This window comes from Argiope bruennichi, chromosome 4 (genome assembly GCF_947563725.1).
Source record: "Argiope bruennichi chromosome 4, qqArgBrue1.1, whole genome shotgun sequence".
Taxonomy (NCBI): Eukaryota; Metazoa; Arthropoda; class Arachnida; order Araneae; family Araneidae; genus Argiope; species Argiope bruennichi.
The window spans coordinates 89,001,395-89,018,891 of NC_079154.1; the positions used below are offsets into that span (position 1 = coordinate 89,001,395).

Below are 17,497 nucleotides of genomic sequence, written 5' to 3' on the forward strand. Positions count from 1 at the left end.
GACATCTAAAAAAATTTTTTCTAGAAGGGGGAAAAAAAAAAGAGTTTATTTTATATGACCAGAAATTTTTCTAGATTAGTTGACTAATTACTTTTGATTAAAATTAATAATCTTTGAAAAAATATTTCACCAGATACATGTTTCGAACTATAATTACCTCTTATTTTTGTACCATTTATGCATTCCATACTGACAGTTGTATATATTTTGTTAACCTCGACTGCACAATTACGTTTTTTCCTTACTTTTTTCATTGGAATATTAGCAAGACATTACTAAAAACATTATAAAAGAACTGATAGCAAATGAGGCACTCAATAAACTATATTGATTTCTTGTGAATCTGTTACTTGAACACGAAAAACAGATATATTTAATCAATAATTTGTGCGTGTGGCAATGTAGATTGCGTAATGTCGCGTGACAAATTTATACCAAAGTTTTCTTTCAATCGTCTGGTTTTGTAGAAGCGATCTATAATTTGCAGGTCATTAGGAAACTGAAAATCTTTCCAAATGTTTGATATGATGAGTTCTTTCCGACGACTATTTCTCAATGATTCTATAAAATGTTATTGGACAAATGAGTTAAAAATGTTACCGATTGGCATCGATCTAAAAGACGCTCGAAGACTGAAATGAAATTTAATCAAAGTGAAAAGTTTTCTAAACACTTTATAAAAATTTACTAGTGAATATGTGAATATTTTGTATAACTAATTTTAAATAGAGCAACTTCCTCTTTGCAACTAAGTCATATCACTGACTCCCCGAACGGTCCGAAGGCACTCGGTTAAAGAAAACTAATTGACAGGACCGCCGCAACAGCAACACTGGTGGGAACTGTGGTTGAGTCCTCACCGGCCGCGGTGCAACCCTTCCCTAAGGAAGTATGTCCCGTCATCGATGGGAGGAGCCAGATTCCCCACCTTTTTGTGTAACCTCCAGGTTGGCGAGATCCAACCACCAAACCGGAAGCATCTCATCCTCTTTTCGAGGTGCCCCCCCCCTCACCGGGGATCCCTCTTTGCAACTAAGAAAACAATTTGATTTTTTATAATTGATGTCTGAAATTGGAAACGTTTTGATATACAGAAAAACATTTTGATTATACAAATGAAATAATGTATGTTTAACATGCTGGAAACTTAGCTACCTGAAGAATTTTCTCTTCGCATTTAGAATTTCGCAGTTAGTTCGCAGTTAATTTCGCAGTAATTTAAATCGCAGTTAGAATTTCAGTACAAGTCAGATGGATTTAAGAGGCGTCATAATCCTGATTTTTACGAAATGGTACATCTATACATTTTATAAAATGCCATTCTAAAACATCTCGAAAATGTCAAAGTAGTAGATTAATCAAAATAAGAGTTAATATGGGATACATATTTGAAATTGGTAGTCATCGTGACAATTGGATAAAATTAATCTATGAGGTATAAGGAGATAATAAATAAGTTAAAGATTTTAATTTTTTTGCAATAGTTGTTCTATATGTTGCTGATATGTAATGGTCATCAATCATAAGATTCAAATTTCTCTCCGAGACTATCGTACAATAAACCGGACTGAAATTATACTCATCGTAGTTCTTGCTATTAAAAGAGTATAAATATTGAATTTGGTAATCATAATATCTAAAGGAACCTTTTAACTGACCTAACTAATTGGCAACGGAACGTAGCTTTAAATTATTTTTCAGATTTTAATGCCGAAGAAATGGGACAATTTTAAACTTTCTCTTGCTAAAACCAAGCATGCGCATATCATTTGAAGAATTATTGAAAAAAAAAAATCCGGCAAGGTTTTTCACTTCAAATCAAGTATTACAGTTCAACCTATATGGTAGAAAATATTATTAGATACAAAATATACTTAGCCGGATCAAACATTATAATCTTTGAAAAATGTTACTTAACTATTAGCAATGTGGATTAATATCCATGCAGTGGGGATAAATATAGGTATCAAATAGTTTTAACTTAAAAATATAGCAACAGCAATAATGGTTAGTCTCTTTCTATGCTGAGGTAATCTGGAGTTCACACTAGAATTCTCTTAAACAATTTGCTGAATTTCTCTTCCTTTCTCTTTGTCTGACCTCTAAATTAAAATATTGGACATTTATTCCATGTAAAGTTTTTCCTATATAAGGTTTCAACAATAATTACTGAATAAAATGAATGAATGAAATCAATAAAAAAATAACGAGTTTGTTTCGTTAAAAAAAATCATTATTATAGTATTTTCGGGTAATGCAAAGAACCAGTTTCCAAATATTCTATAAAATTAACGGTTTTCTAGTTATTTTCGCCTAGCATACATCAATGTATGTTTCTCATGAATATCATCAATATATATCTGCTTATTAATTATATGGATAATTAAAGGCTTTTACTATAACGGCAGCTAGTTTTGAATAAAGTGAGTTTCATTTTATCAGTTTTCAGGTTGTTTCAGCAGAAAGTGAAATAAACATTATAAAAGAATATGTCATTTTATTTGCGGAACATACAATCTGCAAGGTTTTAAAAATGTTTGTTATATTTATAATGAAATATTTCATTGCGAATAAAACTTGCAAGAATTAATATAATTACAATTACTTGCAATTTATGAATATATTTTGCATAACATAACCTTCTAAATGTATCTCGAAACTAGACATTTTCTTATTTCCTACAACCTTATAATGAAAACCTACATTTCAGAGTAATCTCTACATCTATATATCATATTGCTAAAAATAATAAGGAGTTATTTCAACGAACACAAACTCAAAATCTGAGTCACATTACTTTTCTTTTACATCAAACGAAACACTGAACTACCACCGAACAATTTGCTATTTTTTCCCCTTTCCGAATTTAAATGAAAAACTATTCGACTTCTGATCTATAGTTCCTCTTGGTCGTATTTCTTGGAACAGTAGTAGTAAGGGCGTTCACTTTCGAAACTCTCGAAATGTGATTGAGGTTTTATTTTTATTTTTTTTGTTCTTCTTTCGGTTCATTCGAGCTCCAAAGAAAAAAAAATGGTTGTCATCAACTAGGAAACTCATCCATCACTTTTCAAATTGAACTACCGTGGAGGAAAAAAACATTGATAGAAACGGCAAGATGAAATCCATGAAAAATACCCAATGCCTTGCAGAAAAGTTTGAAAGGAAATATTAGATCGAGCACACAAGGAATTGATTATATTCGAAATACCAGGTAAACGCGCTATCCAATACCTGAAAGTTTTTGACTTCAATAATGAAAATATGGTAATACCAGCATATCAGAAAGCTAAATATTTCTTGGTGCATGCTTTACTGTTTGCAGATTCTTCTTTATATGTCTGCCAATTGAAAAAAAAAAACATTTCTAAATCGAAAAATTTGATATATATTTGAATTGATATTCAGAGAATTTTAAGATTTCTTAGAAAAAAGAATATATAATTTTCCTTGAGTTTCTGTATTGAAATCAATTTTGAATTTCTAATATTTTATTTAAAATAATATTTATGATAGTTTGGCAAGTTAAATAAAGCGGAATGGTAGCATAATGATTAAATTAAATGTAAATGTCTCTGTCTGTCTGAAGTCCAGCTGGAAATATGCACCTGAATTTTAAAGACTGAGAAACAAATCTGATGCCGTTATTTTATAATAAATCATCCTAATGAATAATGAAGAATCAACAATTTGTCCATAAAAATGAAATTGCAAATACAACTTTGCAAATTTTCTTTTACTCAACATACTTAAAACGACCTATCCTACATAATTTCTTGTAATAGATAATATTTGCAACAAATTTGAAATAAATTATTTTTAATCAGGGACTTAAAACTCTAAAATGGCTTTTTCTGAAGATTATAAGTAAGGTAGTAAGATTTATCATGGATACTTAATTCCTTTCTTGAGTTTATTAAATTACAAAAGCCAAATGCTCTCAAAAAAGAAAAGTCATTATAAACTTCAGGGAACTATTATTTCAATGTCTACACTTGGTTGCAGCCAATAATCTTGCAAAATATATTCAGTATGTTATCTTGGTATACTATGCAATTTGCGATTTTTGAGTATTTTGATAAAGAAAAAATACTGGAAAATAAAGTTTTATTTAATTCCTTCCTTTATTGGATAAGAAAGTACATAAGTTTTTTAAAAGAGGAATTAGTAGCATTGGGGACAAGAATAAATTCAATTTAATTGTAATTGATTAAATAATTTCAGCTAACAGTAAATATAAGAATAGTATTCAATTTTATCTTGAAAAAAAATTAAATTAAAAAAACCCGCAATTTTAGCTGTCAAATTTTATCAATATTTGTATATTGAAATCATGGTGATTCACTCGGCTACTTAGCTTTTCAAAACGCAAGATAATTGCCTAGGATTATCTTTATTGATTTCAGCGAACATAGTGTATAACTTATTAACGAATTAATTTCTGATATTTATGAAGGATTATATCTCTCACATTTTGAGAAAGAAATGTGAACTAAATTTTAGGAATACAGAATTTGTTTTTCTGATAAACTCATTTATTTTGCAAGAATTATGCTTATAATATGTCCAAATATTTTATATAAAATACTGTGACTACAAGGATTAAAAAAACTTAATACAAGAAAAACGGCGTTTCCTATATACCTAGAAGTTATTTTACCGCTCTTTTTAAATGGTAAAAAATTCAAATAATTTCTTAATTTTATTTACTCAAAAAAGTTTTTATAATATATTAACCTTATATTTCCATGCCATTTTTTGCTTTGGTATGCAATTAAAATAATATTATTATACTTAACAGCTTTATTTTAACGCAATTCTATTTTTTTAGTTGAGTAATTTATATATTTTACAATAACAACAATACTCCTGAAACTCGAATAACAAAAACATGTCACATGTTTTTGTTTTACTCCAAATATGTAAAAATACTGTTAGTGCACATTTTACTTTAAATATTATGAAATTGTAAGGCCACATTTCATATTTATTTTTATTGTTCCAATCATATTAATTCATTTCTATCCTTCCAATCATTGAAATGAAAAAGCATATAAAATGCAGACAAATTTTTAAAAAAGAAAGAAAATAACATCATAATCTGCTAAATCTTGTATAAATTTATAGAATCGATAATAATGTACAAAAAAATGTTTCTACACAATTTTTCTGAGTAATTAAAAAAAAATCATGGAATCAATAAAACATATCGAAAATAAGCAATGAAAATAGGATCGATTGAAATACTTTTGCGATCAATATGATCGCACAAGTCTTTCTAATGATAAATACAAAGCTGGCAAATTAGCATTATTTAATATATATATAAATATTTGTAATACATTATTTCACTAGGATCTGTAAAAAAGAGCAAACAATTTTTGCAAACCTTATTAAAATTATGCACGAACTTCCCAAAATACATTTATTTTAAATAGAAATCAATAATTTCACTTCAAAGCATTCATTTGATGTCGGTGTGTTCACTTAATTTATATTTCTTGTAAAATGCGATTCTTTTGCAATATTCGAAATGTTTAAATTAACTATAATATATATCATTACACAATATTACATTATAAAAGAGAACTTATATTACAATGATACATTTAATAATAATAATTGTCATATTGATACTTAAAAAAAAATAGAAATATATTAGAAGTGCATTGAAAATATCATTTCAAATCTATTGCAGATTTTGATGTACAATTCATCGATAACATATTAAAGTAATTAAAATCGAAAATATTGATTTGGTGAATAATAGTCATTATAATAATAATTGCAGTTTACTGGACCAATAAAAATCGTATTACCAGAAATTTATTTAAGTTCGTAATGTGTACTATGTAATATGCATCGATAACATATTAAAGTAATTAAAATCGAAGATAATGATTTGGTGAATAATAGCAATTATAACAATAATAACAGTTTACTGGACCAACAAAAATCGTATTACTAGAAATTTATTTAAGTTCGTGATGAGTACTTTTCCTTCAAACGATTTATTATATATGTGAAAAAAATGGCCCATGCATTTAAATATCAAGTACTTATTGATTCATTTATTGAATTTTTTTAAGATACCGCTAATATTTTATTATTCATCATTTCTTCAGTAAAACTATTATACTTACGATTGAGATGCAAGCAAAAATAGAGGAAAATATTAATACTGTGACATATTTGCTATATTTACATATATTAAGACAGCATCTAAATCGTTTTTTTTCGTTCATCTCCTGTTATTTAAAACTGATACTAAGATTTTTTTTTTATCTACAGATTTTTTGTTTGAAGAATCATTTAAAAGATAAATACTCGGAAGTCTATGATTGGAAACGTTGAAAATTAATAAAAATGAAAACATGTGGATCGTTCCTTAATGGCTCTCTACATACTTTTTAAAGAGGACATAATTCCAAATAAAATGGTATTTGTTTTCTGAAATCCAAATTTTGTATATTACGAATAATAAGAAATGTCTGAATGTTTTTTGCGGAATATATACTTATGTGGCATATAGATTTTCATTCAAATTTAATTTTCGAAACTGACTAACATTTCCTGATTTAATGTGACTAATAATGAAATGTAACTTTAAAGTGCTACTGCGACTTTTTTGTTTCTATTTATTAAAATTAATGTTTAGAAGACCTAAATGAAAGCAGAATATATTGCGTCGAAATGAATCAAATACAATGAGAATAAAATGGGATATGACACATAATTCTTCATTAAACTTACTCAGCTATCCATATTATAATAAAGGAGTCTATTACAGTTAATTTAATTTCTGTGCGATTTAGTCAAGATAAAATAAACTATGTATAACTGAGACTACAAGAGACATTTGTGATATAATGCATTTTTCAAAAATACATTTTGAAAATGTTACATTAAAATGTATGGGATTAATTATAGTACTCACTAAATATTTACATAGAATCTTCAAACTAATTTTTAATTTGTATTTTAAATAAATAAAGTTCCTTAATTTCCTTACAAAAAATAATGGATTGTAAACTACCGGTATTCCTTTTTTATTCTCTTGCGAACAATTTTTTTCTTCGTCCTTCATTGTTTAATACGTAATTCAAAACACGTATTTCCTCGGATTTGTCTCCCATTGCTTATAGAAAATCAGGATCAAACACACTTTGCACAAGTAATACTTGTCAAACAATAGAAATCTCATACTGGAATTCAAGCACGTATTAAGGAGCTAAGTTATTGCTTGGTTTGAAATAAACGTTGTGGAATGCTAGGGGACCAAAAAGTCGGAAGTCAATGCATTAAAAAATTTAAAGCAGAATTTATACGATGATGATTAGTTATCGAAGGATTTAAGAATAGAAAATAATCTCTATAGGAGGAAAATCTGTATAGGAGTTTATTTATTATTAAAATAAAATTCAAATAATTTAATAAATTAGTATACTACATTTTTTTAAATGTATGGCACATTTTGTGACATACAGACTTCATATAGAAAATTTCTCTCATTTCTGTAAAATTCAGAGATTAATTTTTTGCTACAAAGTTTTTTTTATTTTTTGATACTATTATGAAAATATTTTTTTTTAATTAACTATCAAAACTTAAAATCTAGAATTAATACAAAGAGTTTAACTCATGATGTTTAGAAGATATATGAAAAGACTGAAAGAAAGTATATGATGTATGCACATACGAAAAGAATAGATACAAAGAGGAATTAAAATGAATTTTAATCGTTAAAATTTATTTCGTATATGTCCAATATATTTTTTCTTCACAATTTTTAAAACATTTTTATAATAATATCATTTTTTACACACATTTTTTTTATTAAAAATAAAAACTACAATTCAAACTGATATAAAAATTAATAAATTTTTTGAATGAATCTATTAAATGTATATCCAATGATTGTGAGATATAGAATTAAAAACTATGGAACTCTAATTAAAATCTATCTTCTACAGTTATATAAGAAAAAAGGCTAAAAAATTTTAATTTTCTAGGGAATTATATAATAAACTTAAGATAATTCAAAGAAATGAAAAAAAGTGAGTATTTTATCTAAAAATATTTGCATATATTCTTGTATATTTGTATGTTTAAATATATACTATTAGCAAATATGTCGTGCATTTATTATTACAAGCAACAAACAATTAAGAACTGCATCTGAAATTCCAAAAGCGCTTTCTTTTGATATGGAGGAATTAAAACCATTATTTAATATCTTTCGTAGTTATTTAGACGCAAACTAGAAGAATATTAATAACTTTACAGATGAAATTAAAACATAGGATATAAATAAGTAAACAAAGCGTAATAGATTTGTTGTACAGTTAAAAAATAATATTTTCTACATTTTCTTATGTAAACATTATCTGAGATCTTTTGTAAATATTTCAGTATAACTCCAACTACTTATCTATCATCATTATTGAGTGAAACATGGTTATGAAGAAAACGAGATAAGTAAAACCACATAAATAAAAACTTAACTCACTTTTTAAAAAAATCAAAGAAAAAACAGAAAAGCCGCCGCTCTTTCTTATCTAACCTAACAAGTTAAACATTCACTTTTTGTCTCTGAAGCACCATATCCCTTGCAGTGTGGACCCCAAAACAATGGAACTAATAGTTGCTCTTTCCTGTGCCCAAACTCCGCCGAATACTGATGACTGAGGAGGTCCCCAAGGTCGGGCATTATTGAGAAGCCGGATACCACGTCCGGTTATTTACCCTCCCTCGACTTTCCCTCTCAACCAATTTCGGTACCGGAGCGAAAATGGGAAATTGAAAATCAATGGCCCCAGGCATGGCCGTTCAACGCGTGCTTGTAATTGCGTCCAATTTGCCTCCGTCTCAACTGTGGACCATTCGACACGAAATTCGCAGTTTATGTTTGGATTCAACCAATAAAAATGCGTTTAAGCTGAAATCCTCATGTTTTCCTTTGGAACTACTTATAATTATTCAATACAACATTTAGTTGGTGTTGCTTTAATCTGTACGTAAAACCTTGAATGTTATATTCTGGAGGCCGTCATAATTTTGTTAAAATTTCGTTTCCTCTATCCAGGGTAGTTGGAGTTTGTGTGTTGTAATATTCAAAGAAATTGAATTGTTGAGAAGCAGAGAGTAATTTTGAATAACGGGCAGCATTTCTATTAGTCACAGATTAGCAATCATCCTGTCATAACTTGAATTGCACAATCCGAAATGGTAGAAAATTATGTTGCCTAGATTTAAAATTTATCATTTATTTTTAAAAAGGGGTTAATTTCTACCAGTATATATATGGTTAAACAATTTACTAAAGAAATTGAACTAACAATCATACATTTTTATATTATTTCCATTCTATTGTTCTTTTCCTTATATACTTTAATTATCTTATCTTATTTTTAAACTTTTTGTCGAAGTCTTTAAACAACATTAAATATATTATAGCTTAAAATGAAAAGAAAAATTTTTGTTCAATGATTAGAATCAAATTAAAGAATTTTCGTGATTTATAAAGGACATCCCAAAATTCACGAAAGAAAGATATGAATTTGTCTCCATTCGTGCAATTAAGAGTTGGCAATCCTCTTAAAAAGCCATTTGACAGCTGATAGTTTAGTTTTTGTAAAAATGGAGCGTTACACGATTGAGCAACGTGTTAACGCAAGATTTGAATTAAATAATTTTTTTCTTTAAATTGATATATTTTTTTATTGAATCGTAAAGTACACAGGACAGGGTTATGTGTGAAATAATACATAGGACAGACGGCCTCCACGGTTTTGCTGACACACAAGTACTTTTTTGTCGAAATTTTCCCTGACCATTTTGTATATTATGCGAGAATGTATAACTGAATTTCCTCTTTCAATGCAAGCGTGCTTGTGGGCTTGTTGTCGTAAACTTTTTATTTCAAATAACTCCATAAAAAAGAATCCAGTTGTGTTAAATCACACCATCTAGGGGACCAATTCTCTCATTTTTTGAACTGTGGTCGCCAGACTTTTATTATTTTTGAAATATTGTTCAACAAAGAAAATAATTTGTTTTATCGTGTAACGCTATATTTTTATTTACCCTAAACTATCAGCAGTCAAATAGATTTTTAAAAAGATTGGCAAAAATTTACTGCACGAATGGTGACAAATAGTATCTTGCGTTAATTTTGAGACACCTTTTATTTCTACATTTTTTTATGAATCACAACACTTTTTTTTAAGATGCAATGTGTTTCCATTCCAGGTCTGATAATAAGCAATCTTTGAAAAAATAGTAAAGTTATTTGAATTGAAAATTGCAGAAAAATTTAGTTATTACACAGATAAAATCTCAAATATCCTTTGAAAATCAGTTTTTTTTTAAATTTAAATTTAAAGGCGCAAAGTGCATTTCTTCTTCTATATTTCTTCAAGTCAATGAGAAGCAACATTTTTATTCCTTTCTACATGGATCTACTCATTGCCAAAATATTAAAAATAAATAAAACATATGTAGTGTTGCAATGGGAACACGAGATCTAGAAAAAATCTGTAAATACTGATCTGAAAGTTTATCTGACGAAGGAGAATTATATTATTGCTATTTTTGGCACACGGATGCTGTGCTAGCCATTATACAGTGTAGTATCTAGTATATCACTACGAATCTTTTATTATTCGCATGAAAAATTTCAATTAAATTTCGCCAGAAAGCATATATTTTTAGATTTATTTGGAGCGAAAAGTAAAAAATGGAGAGCAAGCAAATTATCCACAAACAAGCTCGACGTCGTAAATTAACGTCGTCATGATTTAAGAGGGTTTGTAATACAAGAAGAAAAGACATGAGTATGCAATATTTTATCATCTTGATGGCTAGTAGTACCCCTATATATTATTATGAATTTTAATTTATCTAGTTTATAATGAATGAAAAAAAATTCTTACATATAAAACTATTTAGGCAAGTAACAGTGTTCGATGGCTATAGTATATGGATACTTAGGAAGAAATTCAATCATTTTTTTAAAAATATCATAAAATGTATATTTTTTAAATTTTTTTAATAAATTAGTTGATGAAACGATTAGAAACAAAAATAATCAATTGAAAGCCAAGTCAAAAATATTTTGAAAATTGAAATAAATGCACGGTTTAGAAACCACTAAAGAGAATAATAAAAGAGAAGTCTCCTTGTTTAAAAGTTCATCAAAGGTTTTTTTTTTAAATCTTGCAAATAAGAAATAATCTGAACTAAGAAATACACAATATTTGAATTCAGACCTTACATACTGAGTTTAATTGATGAATAACAAAAACATTTCGATTTGTTCACCTTATAAAGTATTAAAACAATTGTAAAATCTTTTTAAAAGAAAAAAAAGTAATCCGTAGTTCAAAAACTACAAACCAGATTAAAATGGCACCATAATAATACCATATTGTAACTAAAATCATTCGCTTTTTATTTATGATGTTTTTTGTAAAAAAAAAGGAGACAAATTTATAATTAGAGAAAATGGAATTTATAGTTAGTTATTATTATTAGTTAGTTATTTTCTAGTTATTGATAAATATAGTATTAAACAGTAACAGTTGCAAATTTATATCTATTAACTTTTATTTAAATTTTTAAACAATGAAAGCAGAATTTTTTTTTTAAGAAACAAGTTTTTAAAATTAAGAATATTGAATGAAAAAGTAATATTCTACTTTTCGGTCCAGAAGTTGCTTTTAACATAGCACCCTACCTTTAACTGTCAGTTGATAAAATATATTTTAGTTTATTTTGGATCTTGTTTTGGAATTAGTAATAAGTACTTAATCTGTGAACCACCCCGTTTTCTTACTTTTCAGAAATACTTTTTCCTAAATTTTATGTTAAAAATAATCCAATTTCCCAAAACGACAAGTGAGTTTCTATGACGGATTCAGCTTCAATTTTATTGACTTACTCTCTAAGAGAAGAAAGTTTGCTTTTCAAAATAGGCCCTACTTAGTTATTGAATGTGTTTGAGGTTTATTGCACAAGAGCTAGGTGTGACCATACTGAGCCAAACCTATGGTGAAAGTTTGGAATTATTGACAGAAACAGATATTTTTCTAAAAGAATTTTGCTTTTCTTGGGGTTTACATAACATTTGATTGCACATTCTAGACATTTGAGATCAGAAACAGTAGCCAAAAATTTATAATAAATCCACAAGAGCTTTTTTTCTCCTTAAATATATTTATCATTCATATTTCGGTTAAGTTTCAAGTATTTAATTTTTGTTTGAAAAAGTGAATATGAATTTATTTAGAATATTAATAAATTTTTGCAATTCCTACTATAAAAACTTTCTTCTTTCAGTTAATTGAGAATATGAACTAAAATTTTAGAAATTTCAACATAAAAAATTCTGCTCTAAAGATATTTTAAATCCAAGAAATTCGACCATCATATCATATTCCGTCCTAAGCATTCAGTTTATATGCTAGACAAAATATCTCTTATCTCTTCAAAAAATTAATTTTTATGAAGATACTGTAAAATTATTTTCCTTTTTAAAGTCATTTGATGATAACTAAAATGTACGATCTTCTCTGCCATCGCTTGAGTTGCCTATTTTTGTTTTGTCTTAGCTAGAATATATTTATTTCATAAACTTTCGAAGAAACAATAAAATAAGCATGTATCATTAAAAAAAACAGATTATTTAAAACCTACTGTATACCTTACAGATTGTATCAATAATAAAAAAAAACATGTTTATTTTTTAGTAAAAATATTACGTAGAAAGGGAAAATAGATTTCGGCATTTCACATTTATTTTCCAAAACAGAAACGATAATCTTTTTCATTTTTTTAAATGAATTTTAAAGTGAAAATTATTCAAAATATATATTTTTTTTATTTACATACATAGATCCAAATAATATCTGGTAATGTTTTATATATGTAATATGATTGCATAAATTTCAAAATAAATATTTATGTATTATCTCAAATCCAATCTTCATTTTGAAAAAAATTACATTTTAAATAAATTCTTAACGTATCTATTCGTTTATGTTGATTCACAGTTACTACTCAATGCAAAACCTCCAGTAATTTAAAGTGTATTTTTTTTTGTTCTTATTGATTTTCAGTGCATGCTTAAATTAATGAATAAAAATACATAGCAGTAATGAATTGTAAATTTTTTCCACATGAAAATAAGCTACATTGAATATTCTTTTATGGCAAAAATATCCAACTTAAAAGTAAATCTGAGATATATTGTTATGACATTAGCGTGAGCTTTTCCCATAAAATCATTCTTGAACAATTTATTAGCTGAATAAGCAATTTTGAATATCCATGCAGCTTTTCCCACAAAGACAATCAATCTAAACGACTATTAGCAGAGATCTTAAATTTGCATTTATATTGCTCGAATACCAAATTCATCACTATTGTATTATTGACAAAAATATGCAAATGTGGTACATAATTTGAATTGTTATAGGAAAAAGATTAAATACTACTTTTCTTGCTAGCTACTGTTTTTCTTTGAGGAAGGGTGGGGTTATTCATTTTCTTGTTCTATTAGGAACCTTGTTTCACTTACTTTTATGGTCTTTAGGTGAATTATTTTTTCCAAGCTCAGGAAAATTGTTTTATACTAACATTTTTAAAATCTGACGTAAGGAAACATATAAATCTCTCTTTTTATATTTATGTTAGTAAATAAATATTTTTATATCCAGAAATTTTTCAAATATTTACATTTGAATTTCAAAAAGCAATTACGAAATAATTCATATTTTAAATAATATATATAAACTTATTCTGAAATGCATTTATGAAATCATTTAAGTCTAGCAAGAGCTGCAAATCATTCTTTGAATTTCGAATTAATAAATAAATAAACTCCATTTCAGAGTAGCAAACATACTATGTAAAATTTAGCCAAATTGTATTAATTGCATAACATATTGCATTTAATGCAATGATTAATTTAGCATAAAAATGATTTTCTTTAACATTTTTCTAGTTGGTATCCAATCTTACCCATTACTTATGTCTCATAATGTGTGAATGGCTACGCAGATCTAATAACAATTTTTAGGATATTTTTTTTTTTTTTAATTTTGATTACTGATATTTCTAAAATGTTTAGTGCTAATTTAAAAAAAAATGCGATCCGTTTTGTCCTATCGGGTAATTAATTAAAATATTTTAGATTTCTTTTTTCCTTTTATTGCCTTTAAAATATATGTTTTGCATTTAGGTTCTTACTCTATTCGATTCAAATGATAAATACTTTTATGAAAACAAGAATACTAAAATATTTGGATTTTTGAGAATTCATTTATATATTTATTTAATAGAATTTACTGGTAATCGTTCCTCTTTAACGCTCAATAATTGCCCACAACCAAAATAATATTTTCCTGTTCTTTTATTATAAGTCATAATAACCTTAGTATATCCTATTATAGATGTATGCAAGTATATCTTATAATACTTGCTAAAAACTTTTTCAGGTGATTTCATCTTAAATTCGCAGAAATATAACCTAGATATAAAGGGCAAAATGAATCGTTAACATCACAATTAGCTCTTATATCTTAAAATTTACTATAATATTTTTTGAAATAGAAGTCGTCTGTAATTTAATTGGATTTTAAGAGATCTATTTATTAATGAATTGAAGGATTTTCAGGCATTTTACATAATTTTTTTTTTGTCCATTTTGAGTACAAACTTTTTATTTATCATTATTTCCCCTACATCAATTCCGAATCATTTCTAAATCTGAAATAATTATTTGTTGTCAAAATCTGAAATGATTATTTTTTTCTTACATAGTACAAAACCCAGACCCTTACAAAAATAAAACCCAAACCAAAGGCAACTAACTCAAAGCTCAGAATAAAATACACATGCACATTACTGAAGCAAGAAAAACATTGACAGCAAGTGGAAGAATAATGACGAAAGAAGGAAGAAAGGACATACATGCATGAAATTACCAGCATATAAATATTATTGAGTTGTTCTTAAATTATACAAACTGTATATAAGATTATTATATGTTTTCTGTTAAAATTTTGTTCAATGGAATTTTTATTTATTTTTCCAGTAATTATAATCCAAATAAACTATAAAACATAAAATATTTCGAATATAATTCTTAAATCGCAGACCTGAGATATCTAAATTTCAAGAATATGGAACTTCAATTTTCATAATGTAAATTATCATCCACCATATTCGTTCTAAGTTATCTCTGATTAATTGTAATTACTTCCATTCTGCAGTCTGTACAAGCTAAAACATTCTGAATGTTAAAATAATAAAACTTTTTGGATTTTCGTCTAACGTAATATCTGTCTAGACACTGAACAACATAACTATCTTTATTTTCCCCCAAAGTATAAGTATCTTTCATAAATATTTTTCTTTATATTATTTCTTTGAAATAAATATATTTGAAATTCTTCCCCATCTTAGTATGAAGCACGATTATTTCTAACTACAAACAGTCTTCGCCTCTTACCGTTTTCATTTTTCTCCTGATGCTGTTTAAATATTCATAAACCTCAGCTCTATTATTTATGTATACTTATAAGGAACACAACACAGTCTATTGTGTAGAAGTATTTTGTCTTTGTTTACGATTCATCCACAGATTAATTCATTAATATTTATAATTCCTGTCATTCTGCCTGCCTACATCGTAGAAAATATCTATCACAAAAATTAACCGCAGTATGAAACGAAAAATGGCATTTTGAATAATTATACATCTTGTTTTATGATAGAAAGTGTATCACAAAGAAGTCGAAAAAAAAAAACTTATTTGCTAATAAATATTACATGCATAAATAAGCATTCAGGATGATTACAAAAGAGAGCTATTCAGGCAATGCTTATACACTCTTTTTTATTTATTCTTGAAAAGCATTCATGTTATTTCACTGCATCAAAATACATGGAGTGTAAACATTTTTAAAACTATTTTTTTTATTCGACAAATACATTTTTTATACATACATTTTTTTTGAGGAGGGGGAATGTTTTTAAGAAGAGTTGAATCGTGTTACCAAGTTTTACTTTTTCTAACACATCTACGAATAATTCTTCAAGTTGAATTCGGTTTTACAAATAATGTGGCAGTCTTTACTTTAAATCATTCTTTGATTTCACTTTACTACCATCGATTACAATGTTTGAGAAACATTCATTCAATTAGACACAATGAATTGGAGAGAAAATAATTTGATTTTCTAAGTGATTTATTTTCTAGAATACAACGGAATAAGGAAACACTCAAAAAATTTCTAGAAGTAGAGAAAATTTATTAAAAAAAATTCTTCCAAACTTGTTTAAAGCATATTTTGAAACAGCTTCCTATTTCATTTGCAATAAAATATCAAGGAAGGTATTTTTTTTCCAACATCAATTTCATTTTTTTCAGTATGCACTTCTAGATGTTGAACTTTTTGATAGAAATAATTTGTAATATCATTTGTAACAGTAGTATGAAGAAAGATATTTTTTATTCCTATTTGTCAAAGCAAAAAATACAATATTCTATTAATATGATCATATGGCGTGGATAAGAATTATTAAAATATGTTTATAGAATAATGCCTGCAGACAATAAAAAGGATCACGAAATACTATAAAATAAAAAATACAAAATATTTAACGAGATTTTAATGTTGCAGATATGAAGAAATAATGTCTCTTGCTCGAATTGATAAAATACATAACATTAAAAAAAACCACATATAAAGCGAATTTAAACATAGTTATTCTAAAAAAAAGGATCTTTTTTTTTTATTTAAATACGATTTAAGAAATCTCTCTCTCTCTCTCTGATTGGTTCATACTTTAGAAAAAAATTATTTCTTCCAAAATAAATCAATAAATAAAAACAAAGGAATGGGATGAAGTTTACGAAAATTGTTTCATCAGTAATTTTTAAGGATGATAAATAAATAAATTTTATTATGAAATATAATACTGTAATTTGATGTGAAAAAAGTATTTGTTATGCAAGTATTTAAGTATTTATTATACATTCTTCATTCTATTTATTTGACCTCTTATTTGCTTATTTAGTAAAATGTAGCCTTTTACACATTTTTTAATTATACTGTTATGCATAACAGCATCTTCCCTCTTTTCAAAAATTCATATGTCTGAAATGAACACAACCTTTGAATGTTCCTTACTTCTTCAAAATGGTAAAACTAATAATCTCCTGAACCTTTTGGAACAGCAACTTCCTAACCCTCAATTACGGTAAATGAAACAAAGTGCAATAGAATTGTTAAAATTAGCGGTATGATTCTACTTTTCTCCAATGTGGATATTAATGGCATCATTAAAGATAGTCTGTTATATTTAGAGCCTCTGTTATAACCTTTAATAATATCAGAATTAAAATCATGTTGTGAAATAATAATTCATAAAATAGTCAAATAATAATTTATGAATAATAATGTGTTGCAATATTAATACATTTATCATC

At 26.7% G+C, this 17,497-nt stretch overlaps 1 protein-coding gene across 2 annotated transcripts in view; it reads right to left on the minus strand.

The window, feature by feature from the left end:
• LOC129966171 (RNA binding protein fox-1 homolog 2-like) overlaps window positions 1-17,497 on the minus strand; it is a 416,091-nt gene that overhangs the window by 382,018 nt on the left and 16,576 nt on the right. The gene's annotated exons all lie outside the window — the stretch shown is intronic.